Here is an 11,550-nt window from a genome sequence, read left to right on the forward strand (position 1 = left end):
CCTCAGCTCAGCATTATGGAAGGGAATGGAGGGCTGCCCTAGCACCCCTTGGCTTCTAGCCTGAGCCACTGCAGACTTGTGCCTGCATGTCTGGGATGTCTGTACAGTTACAAAGTGATTTAGCCTAGCCAGATAAGACTAATCTGTAAAGATTTCATCAATTCAGGCTTAGGTTTTTTGAATGTCTGTCCCTAGCCCTGGTGACTGTGCAGCTCTTGTTCCACCCTGGCTCCCTGGGTACCCTCCGCTTTTTCCTGCCTGCCGTGCCTGGATGTAATTTTTTAATTTAGAAAAGGGAGGCTGCCCAGGGGTCTCAAAGTAAGCCCCTCAGCCACTAGCCAGCTGCAGTCTAGCATATTATGTGCCTTAAGGGAAAATTTCATGGCCTCCAACCTCCCCTGTAGCCTCACCCATGTCTCACAGGCGTTGCTGTCCAATCAGTCTTCCTTGTTGAGGCCTTGACCTTCCTGGCCTCCATCCCTTTTTTCTTGCTGGGCTACATAGCCCAGGGCCACTGTGCTGAACCTGGCTTCTGGGCTTCAGCTGTGGTCTTGCCAATTCTGGCATTGGGCTCTTTGGCCCTGTCTCTGCCCTGCTCTGGGTACTGGGCTCCCTGGCTCTGTCTCCGCCCTTCACAGGCACTGCTGGGACCTCCTCCAAACCTGATAGACCCAACCCAAACCACTGGTTAAAGCTCATACTGGATGGCTTTAGTCCTTTTGCTTTAGGTAGAGCATTTTATTAATAATTGATTTTGATGAATTAGGTTCCAATCTTGCAAACACAGCTGAGTAGAATGCTTCCTACTTGGAGTTAATGCCAGTTAAGGCCACAAAACCACTCATGACAGTAAGTGTTTTGCTTGGGAGCAAGTGCTGAAGGGTGAGGACCTTCAAGTAGGAATGTAAATTTTGTGCTGCAGGGTGACCAGTCACCTTTAAAGAGGTTGTGATGGCTCCCTACCGGCACACCTCTTTCTGCCAGGTAGTAAATGGCCAACATTAGAATAACCCTTACCTACCTGGGGTAGTTTCTTATTTTTCAAAGAATGCTAAAGAGCCATTATAGTTGCAACATCAAGTCCATTTGTCCTACCATGCACAGAGACCAAGACATAATCTCAGTCATCATTCTGAAGTTCTGAAATTCTTTATCAGTCTCCTTTTGGAAATCAGTGCCATCTAGTCCCTTCCAACTGGAACTTTTCCAGATCTCTGGCTGAAGTTGTCTCTTCTCTGCTGTATGCTATTCAACAGAAAAGGGCCTCAGTACCTCTCCCTAAACTCCTTTTGGATCCAGCTGTCCAGTTTAGGAAAGTCCCTGATTCTCCGGTGTCTCCAAGAGGGCTAAGCTAGCAAGCAAACCCTTCTAGTACCCTTCGTGGCATCTTACCCTTCTTCCTACTCAGGTAGTCTATCAGATCCAGCCACTCCCCTGCTCCCCTACTAAATCCAGGCCAGCTGCCCCCGCTCCTGCAGATACCTAATTGCTTCTTTCTCTTTTGTACTTTTTAGCCCCAGGTGCCACCTACTCTCAGAGGACCAGCTGAGGTACACCTGCTCTGCTACTTTATTTAAGGAGGCTGGCAACTCTGAGCCAGGGTTCAGCACTGATTGTTACATGTCTATACAGCATTTAGCATATTTGTGCCCGAATGAAGGGAGTTGAAGTCAGGAATAGAAATAAAGATATATAATTTTTTAGGTCCTTGTGAGATTGAATGTTAATCCAGGCTATAGAACTCATGTTTCTTTTCACAGCTTGTGTCTCTTCTTAAATAAAACCCAAATTTGGATTTTAAACCTCCCATTCCTGTGTTGTGACTACATAAAGTATTTCACCCTGCACAGAAGCACCATTTATGGCAAATACTATTTAGAAGGCAGGGTAGATATACATCTATATAGACTAACTAAATAAGATATATGTATATATGTGTGTATAGATAGATAGATAGATAGATAGATACAGCTTTTATATATAGATATAAAAGCTTTTGTGAACCAAAGTTCACTTCATCAGATGCTATGAAAGTGCATGCAGAAAGCGGAGTGTAAGATAGAGAAATTAGAATACAAAAGACAAGGGAGGGGAGAGAGAGAGAGAAAAAGAGAGAGATGGGGATGGGCAGTGCTAGGAGAGAAAAGCAAAGGAACAGTAGACCCATAGTGCATTTATATACATACATTTATTTGCTCCGACATGCCGAAGATCCTACAATGTCTTTTAGTTCAGAAGTGCACAGCCGCCATTTTCTCAGCACTGACACGCATTTCACCGTTTCTACAAATGGATGCATCAGAGCACCAGGCACTTTTAAAAGTGCCCAGTGCTGTGGCTCAAGTCATGTGTACACATGCCCATAGCAACAAAGGGGGTCCAAAATCTAATTCACACAATGAGATAATAATCCATAGTCCCAGTTAAAACCACACACAGTCCCCCATTAAAACCCAAACTTGGCACAGTCTAGTTTGTTGATGATTTCTTGTTCCACAGTTTCTTGTGCAAGCTAGGTTTTATTTTAATTTTTTTTGCCTGAGAATCCAGATACGCCACAGTTTCTCTCAAGCTGCTGTGACACTCAGGCCAGTAAACAATTAAAACAAGACAAGAAATACAAATTGCTTTTAAAAAAATGTACAATAATAATGAAAAAAACCCCTCACAATAAAGTGCAAGTACTCTATAAAAAGGACATAAATAAAAAATCACTGTGTACCATGCTCCTGTATCTCTGTGCATCACAGGAAGTGATGCCATCTTGTTATACTAATTTAATCAGCAAAGGCTTAATTACCCTTTATAAAAAAAAACAATATCCCTGGTTATTTTTCTCAGACTTTTATATAGAAGAAAACTGGTAACTTTTGTGACAAAACTAACATTGAATTCTTTTCAGCAGCTAATTAGCTTAACTGGGCTGATGCTCTTTTTTAATGTTACTTTCCCCGCCTCTCCTTGCAGACAGAAACGCTGCTTCTTCAAGTAGAAAAAAGAAATCTGTGTGACTGTGTAACTGCAAACATGCTGAACTGAGTGTTGGATTACAGCCAGAGGAGTGTCACCTGTTCAATTGTTTATAAAATGCTGCTGTATATAATACAGACAGTTTTATGGGGTTCATATTGCAAGCATGTAAGCCCCAGTGTACTGAGAAAAGTGGGGGGTTGTGTCTTATGCTTGTTTTCTATAGTTCTCTCTGTTTTCACATCTTCTGAACTGCTGTTAAGGGCTCAATTCACTAAACCAGTTGCTTGTTAGTGGAGTGGGGAGAACCTCTTTCCTTTGACTAAACCAAGCATAACCCACAGAACAAGTGTGATGTGGAGAGTTTTGTAGTGTAGCCTGCAGCAGACTTCATCTCTACTATGGAAGTGCCACCACTGTGGCTAGGCTAGTCATGATGAGCTAAAGCACTGCGTGTTTTTAAGAGGTTTTTAAGACCTGGCTAGACAAAGCCTTGGCTGCAATGATCTAGTTGGGGATGTCCTACTTTGAGCAGGGGGTTGGACTAGATGACCTCCTGAGGTCTCTTCTAACCCTCGTTTTCTGTGACTCCATGACTATGCTCAGATCTGTGGCCATTGAAGGCTCCACCATTTCAGAGGTGATAGAAGCTGTTGTCCACTTTCTTTGCAATGCAAATTAGGGTGAAACTCAACCATGTTATAACTCCGCAGACTTCAGTGGCATTATACCTACTTACACTGGGATTGAATTTAGCCCTTAACAAACTTTGGTTTTCCTGGGAAGCTGTTACCTGGTCTGGTAAAGTAATAGCTGCCTTGATTGTAATCATGTACCGTCACTACCTACTTATCACCCTATTCAGTCCCCATCACTTGTATAAATACCTATTTTAACAACCTACATAACTGGTACATATAAGAGGGCAAGGAAAAAATAACTTGATGGAGCAGGGAACTCCACACCAAATTCCCACTGGTAGGAATGGGAGAAAGGAGTCATGTTGTCTGTCATTACCACTAACTCTGTGCAGTGTTTCTTCTCACTGGGACACGGCATTTCCCACTTGTATGCTCCCATGGAGATAAGTAACAAGATATCAAAGTGGCAACTCCTGAATAGCAAGCTTTAGTAGATATATAAAGCATCAGATGAGGAAAGGGGCTGTTTCAGTTTATGAGGGGTTTATCTGACATAGCTGCCTCTGGTACCAGGGGACTGGATTCAGTGACCTAGGAGGTCCCTTCAAGTCCTGTGTTCTTATATCGCCTGTGCTGCAGGTACAGTTTTTCCCCATGGTCAGTGCTCAGTATTTTCTTTGCACTCTGCAAATCTTGCATATTTTTTAAAATATGAAAAAGGAAGTGGAAAGGATAGAAAAAATCATTTATGCAGGCTTATTTATTTAGCTGCTTCTCCTTCAGTCCACCCTACAACACCCCACTGCTAGGTCTCCTTCTAGAAGTAAAATAATTTACACCCAAACCCCCCACTAACCACTGCCCAACATTGCTGTATGTTTAACAAAGCATCTGTTTTTTCCCCCCCTTTTTCATCCCTCCCCAGGTTTTTGTGTTAACATCTCAGCTTGACACTACGCAACTGAGTTGGAATAGCTCTGTTAATTGAACTGGAAAGTGCCAAACACACTTTGGGGTTTTATAAGCCTGGCAAATAATAATCACCATTGAAACCATACTTGCCCAGTGCTGTAAGTTCATTACAAAAATGATTTGATAATACACAAGCACAAAAATTGACCCTTGTCTGCAATTTAATCTCCCCTCAGCCAGGCAAACGCATGTTTCTTTCCTTTCAGGCATGAAGAGGTTCTGCATCCGTATTCTACCAGCTTGTCTTTCTCATGGTTACTTGATGGGAGTGGGAATGTAGATGTGCATAGACCTGGAGAAATAACTGAGCTTTAAGCCTTGATTTGGAAGAGGAAAGGCGTGTAGGACAAGATCCACAAAGGAATTCCAAGGTGTGGGTGTCATGAAGCAGAAGATGCAAAGCTCTACTGTTGTTAAAGATAATGCCCCACAATAAAAATGTTATTTTATAAAATGATCTTTTACACTGTGGAGCAGGTGCTGTGGTGAACATGGTTTAGAGGACCAGTTTAGAAACCTCTGAGGCCCCAGTATAGCACTGTTTTCTGAAGTCTGCTCTGAGCAATGCACTTGCTAGAAACCTACCAACACATCAGTATGTCTGCATAAGTCTTGAGCTCTTTCTTTTCTTTGATCGAGTTACATGATACAGCACTTGTACTCTCACTTAAGTAGCCATTCAGTAGCAAACCCATGTTACATTATTTTTTTCTTTGCCAATAAAGTCTGAAAATGGAATGGTGCTGAAAACTCACTCTGTATGCAAGTCTCACTTTTTTGAGTTACCATATCAACTGGAAAGACTGCTGACTTGTTTGTTATACAACTCTTGCTGCACCATAAGGTTAGTAGGATGCATATTTCAAGAGAGACTCGCATTAAAAGTCCTTTTCTTTGAAGGACCTGTGTATGTTGTGTTCTTCCCTGCACCTTACATTCATTCTTTGCGTTGGCAAAGAACATTACAGTTAGGGTAAGGCTCTATGACAGGGGTTGTCAACCAGGACTATGCATACCCCGGGGGTACCTGGAAAGGGGCTGGGGGTACGTGCGGGCGGGCAGGGATGGAGCGCCACCACCCACCACCCTGCACTGCTGCCTCCCAGGAGCAGGGCTGGGGGGGCGAGGGCAGTGGCTCCCCTCTGCAGGCCACACAGGAACAGGCTGGTTGGCTGGAGGTGGGAGGGAGCTTGCACGTCGTGGCCACCGCTGCAATCCACCACCCCACACCATCACATGCAAGTCCCACCCCCACAATTTCACGTCTGGCTGCCACTACCTCCTCCTCCCCACCTGCTCCACATCTGGCTGCCACCATCCCCCCTCCCAGTTCTATCAGAAGACTACCCCTTCTGGGTACACTCCTTAAACAAGGTTGAATATGACATCTAAACAGCAACATTATCATTAATGTTAATGATTTTGACCTGTAAATTTGACCTGGCTTTAAGACCAGGACATTATTTTTACATCCTAGAGTATATTTTTAAATGCCATAAATTATTGGGACATGCCATATACATGCCACTGATAATGAGATGAAGAAATTATACTATAATGACCAAAAATGCAATATGTTTATATTCCATATGCATAAAGTGCCAGTTGTTATGACACAGGAATCAGACTCTCATGTTGATTATTAGCTAGAAGGAGCAGAGAAAATGTAGCTCCTGTTTTTGCTTTAAGTATGAAGCCCTGCTAGTGTTTGATATACTGAAAGGTATTCATGTAAGGTGCGAGCTGGACGGTTAGGTTTGCCTTTATATAAGAGAACTGTATCTAGCTCAGATTTATTGAAAAATTTGCCAAAGTTCATGACATTTTTAAAATCAGTTCTGGGCCTGGCTTTGAGTAAACCAGCACTGATTTATGGCCTTCCAACAAAATTAGATGAAATGTGTAATCTCATATGGCTGCTACACTGAAGCCAGGTGAAACTTGGCATTTTGCTTTGACTAAAACCTTTGCTGAATTTCAGGATACTAATTAAACCAGGTTAGTTTAATGAGAACACATCCATTCATTAATCAACCACAGAAGTAAGATGCTGGCAGACTGATGAAGACCTACACTCCCAAGTCCAGCTTATTTAATGCTGAGAGAGTGCAGTCTTTTATAGGCATCCCCAAACTCTAGAATTAACTTAAAAGTTTCCCAACATTTCTGATTATTTAGAACCAAGACTTTGAGAAGGGCCTATTCCCACCTATATAAATTGGTTTTCAAACTTCTGGATTTTGAGATTTGCTATTTTTCTTCCTCGGTTAAATAAGCCTTCAAATTCTATATGCAGTAATTCTTATATGTATGATTTCTTGCCCAGCCACTGAAAAAGGCACATGTGGTGCAGTCTTCCTTGGCTATAAGGTCCTGTTTATTCTGTGAAAAGCTGCTATGCTGTAGTAATTCAATACTGAAGTAATAATGCAATACAGCCTGCTAGACAAGTAACACACATTTCAGTCTTGCGTGGTAGAGGGATCTGAACAGTGTTTTGACAGCATTCTCAATGGCTGCAGATGAAACAGTTAAAGCATGGTTAGGTCTTGTCAACAATGCATGTCCAAATTATATTTTAACCATGGTGAACTGTAAACATATCCCGCATCATGCTCACTTTTTTCCAAGTTACGCTCATGGAGTTTTGAATTCACGTGAAGCAAAGCAGGAAATATGTTGGGATGGGTCCCATGGAAAAAAACCCTTCTGTCTTCCACAGCTGCAGCTAGCAACAGTTTGTTAATCTGGTAAAGCTGTCAGTCCTTAAATCTACAACAACAACAACAACAACAACATCCCTCGAAAAAGTCATGTTCTCTACGAACAAGAATTTCTCATCTCTCGAGCCAAAGAATTGACTCAGCAACGATTTTTACGTATGAAATGAGTAAGCAACTATAATTTACTTGAGTCTTCCCGGACAAAGGTCCTCCTACTACTAGTGACTAAAAACTCCCCTTGAATAGTTGTTGGCAGTGAATGCAATGTAAGCTGGGCAGGCAAGCCAGCAGCTCAGTTCAGATATCATCTTCACCTGGCTTTTTAAAGAATCAGCAAATACACAAATGACACAAAGGACTTATTTACACTGGGAGTTCATCCCTTTTCCCGCTCAGTGGCCTGTCCCTGTCTGAGTCCAGTGCAAGCCTCAAGTGTAGGCTGGCAAAGTCCCAGTTTTGCTATGCGAGCTCTTGCTTGGCACCAAGAGCATCTGGTTTCATTTCACAGTAACCTGATAATGGCCATTGTTGTGCAGCAGCAGAGAGAGCACTCTGGACTAGGCTAGTCTGTCTACACAGTCAGCATTTCTAACGTGCCTGTCACCACTGCATCAAAATACTCATGCGTTGGATGAAGTGCAAAAGAGTTTTCAAACTCGGTCCCTTCCCACGACTTACACAGTGACTGATAGAAGATATCATCATGTGTCACTAGAGGAATCCTTCGCAGCTTTCTGTTTCTAGCGTTCCTAGCTCATGTTGCTACACTTCCCTTTTCCGGTGCTTCATGGAGTTAGTCATGACAGCTTTAACCTCCCCAAACCCCTGAGGCTTGGGAAGGTTTAGTAGTGTCCCCGTGGCTGGATTCTTGCGGTGCCGGGCATGACGGCTATACAGTGGAAAGTTTCTGAGCGTAATGCTGCCTATGTGGAGTTTTTCCTTCCAAGTACAGACATGGTGGGGATTATTTTCCCCAACCAAGACTGTGATTTCATGCTTTAAAAAGGCACCGATAGAAACCCTGACCCCTTCCCCTCTGCCCCCCACCCCCCAACGATGGGCAGCCATCCTGGCCAGCCCATGGGGGCTGCGGGGGAAGGGGTCTGGGCTCTGTGTCCCTGTAGCAGCCCCCCCCTTCCCCTGCAGTTCCCCCTCCATTTCCCCCCCACCCCCAGCCAGGCAGCAGCATGTTGTGGGTTCAGGTCTGCTGTGGGGAGAGAGACCCCACTCATTGCCCTGAGGCCCCTGGACCCCTGCTATTGCTCACAGCTGGCTGGAGGGAAGAGGCATGGCTGGGATCACGCTCCAGAGTGCTGCCTGGGATGGTGGTGATCGTGCTCCAAGATAGTCCTTGATGGGATCTGGCACAGACGTTTGATAAAGCGCTCTAACAGAAAGCGCTTTAGTCTAATACTGCTTCCATCAAGGGTTAACGTAGAGCGCGATCCACCATTTTTAAAGTGCTGTAAAAGCCATGAATGTCTGTTCAGTTATGGCTTTAGAGCACTTTCTGTGTGCTTAAAGTGTGAAAAGTGTAACGTCTGAACTTAGCCTAGGGCATTTATACACATACATTTGTCTGCTCTGAGATCCGACGTGTTGGAGCAGCCTCATTTAATCAGGTCTGCTCCACACGCAAGCGGACGCACCAGGTGCTGTGTCACATGTATTTGTATAAATGGCGAAATGAAATGCGTGTCCGCGCTGAGAAAATGGTGGTGGTGCGCTTTTGAACCAAAACACCTTTGATATGTTTTAGTTCAAAAGCACGTGCCGCCATTTTCTCAGCGCTGACATGCATTTCACCGTTTACACAAATGCACATGACGCAGCGCCGGGTGCTTTTAAGAGTGCCCAGTGCTGCGGTGCAAGCATGTGTACAAATGCCCCTAGATGCCAGGCAGGGGGCAGCACATTTCTTCCAGCCATATCTGTGTTTAACCCCTACAGCTGCAGCTGACAGAGTCTAAAACAACGGGGGGAGGCAGAATGTATCATGTTCAGAAGCCTATGAATTATCTGAGTTTAGGGGGCTCAAACAGATTGACTAGCACCCCTATTAACCACTCCCATGGTTCTCTCTTTAATCAGGTGTACTCATGACCCTACTATAGCGCTTATAGTTAGGACCACCCAGTATGACTGGAGAACCCAGCCTTTCTCTGAACATTTCTCTGGTGCATTTCCCTCATAATATGTTTGTGCTTTTTAAGTAGGATTATAATTTTTTTTTTCCATTTACTACACAGTTATTTATGTCCTAAATCCCATGCTGCTTTCAGCTCCTGTAACATTAAGGGTGCTATTAGATTAATGAAATATGTTTTAGAGTGTTCCTGGAGATTTTTCACTAGCCAACTTTCCAGAGAGTATTTAGGCAATTTTAATTTTTTTGGATGACTCAGTGCTCTCAGTTCTTTAGTTTTACTAAGTTTCGTAAATACAGCCAGTTGAAATTGGGTGTGTATGATAGTTAAATGTCACGGCCTGAATTCTAGCGTGACATAAGCAAGCACTGCCACAGCGTTGTTGTTGGAGTAACTCCTGCTCTCAAATTTGCCCTGATATTCAGATTTCTTGGACATGAGCCGGCATGATTAGCACCTTCTACAATGTAATTATGGAAGTTCAGGGAGAGTGCTTGAACACCCTCCCTGAATACAGGACAAGACCTCTCCTTGTCAATACATGTTTAAAACTGGAGAGAAACTACTTTGCAGTTCTTTCAGATGAGCCAGGGGCAGGTCTCCCTGCCTGGGCTATGCATACTGCACATACTGATTTTTCCATAGTAGCTGCAAAATACTGAGTTCTAAAAGTAAAACTGTCATTCCCCTGTAAAAGTCAGTATTTTTTGTGTTGCAAAACAGGGCTTCTGGCTATGTGGATGCTCAGGAGGCCCAGATGAGCTTGTCTTTGTTGTACGATGCTTTAGATTTTCCAGGAGCAAGTCCTGGCCTGACCTTGCTAGATGTAGAGTTCAGGGAACTGGCATATTTCTACTACCCAGTTTGGGGGCTGACTTTGGGGGAACTGGACAGCAGATCTGCATGCCCAGCTCAGCAGGGTCCCTCCTGCAGCACTGCACACAGGGTCCCTGAGAATGGATCCAAAGAATCATCCTCTTCCCAGCCCTGGAAATGGATGGCATTAGGGCTGTGGGTGCTGTTCTAGCCATCAGACTGAGCAGCCTCTGCAACTCTGTCTTTGGGGGAAGGTTATTGTATTTCTTTCCTCCAGGAAATGAATTTGCCCCTAAGTACTTCGCTTGCATAGCTTTCTTACTAGGCTGTCTGCAAGGCTACTGCCAGCCAAAAACAAATAGTTTATCTTCCATTTCCTTTTTGGTTTGTCCAGCTATCCACTTTGTTCTTCATCCTTGACAACTGTGAAGTCACTTGCCACTGCACTGCAGACATTTCTGAGATCATCCTAGGATGCAGAGATGAGGCATTAGGCAAGCATATTCTTGTTTCTTTTCCTTTAAGAGAACTAGAACCCAGGGCAACCCTCGAAGTCAGTGGGAGTTAGGAACCTAAACACCGTTGAAGATCTGGGCTCCAGGGACCTAGAAATTATTACTCCTATCTCCACTGCAGAGTGGTAAGATGAAGCCATTATAAAAGAGAAACCTATTTAACTGACTCAGAACAGTTTGCATGGATCCCTGGACAAACAGTATTAAAACAGACATCACCCTCTACCTTTCCAAAGGCTATTAGGTTGTAGCAGTAGGTAGTTCTCTTGTGGCCTCTGCTATAATGTAGTAAGGAAATAATCATACACGATCCAAGTGGGTGGGGGGGAGGTATTAGAGGACCACTGTTACACATGTGAAGAATGCAGCCAACCAAGGGTGACTGGTGCCTTATGAGTTGGGGGGGGGGGGCACATTTGTAGGTGGGCCAAAAGCCCCATATCCACTCCTATACCTCTGTGCCATGGCTTGGTGCCCCCCTCCCCCCGTCCTCGCTGCTGGCCCACACGGCAAAAAAACTGCCCCATCCTGAGTGGTGCCAAGTCAGGGCCCAATCTCAGGGGGGGGGGGCCACATGCCCCCTGTGCCTCCCCTACCAGTTGCCTGTGCAGCCAACTGCAAGGTTCTGGTCTGATGCCAAAATTTCCATGTGGAGTTACTTAGAAATAGCCTGGAGAAAGCACTCGCGCTCACTGAAGCACAGCGGGGAAAGGATTCAGTAACTGTAGAATGAAAATTGGCTCAAGCTACATGATATTCTGTTCTA

The sequence above is a fragment of the Alligator sinensis genome, unplaced genomic scaffold (genome assembly GCF_000455745.1).
Source record: "Alligator sinensis unplaced genomic scaffold, ASM45574v1 scaffold445_2, whole genome shotgun sequence".
NCBI lineage: Eukaryota > Metazoa > Chordata > Crocodylia > Alligatoridae > Alligator > Alligator sinensis.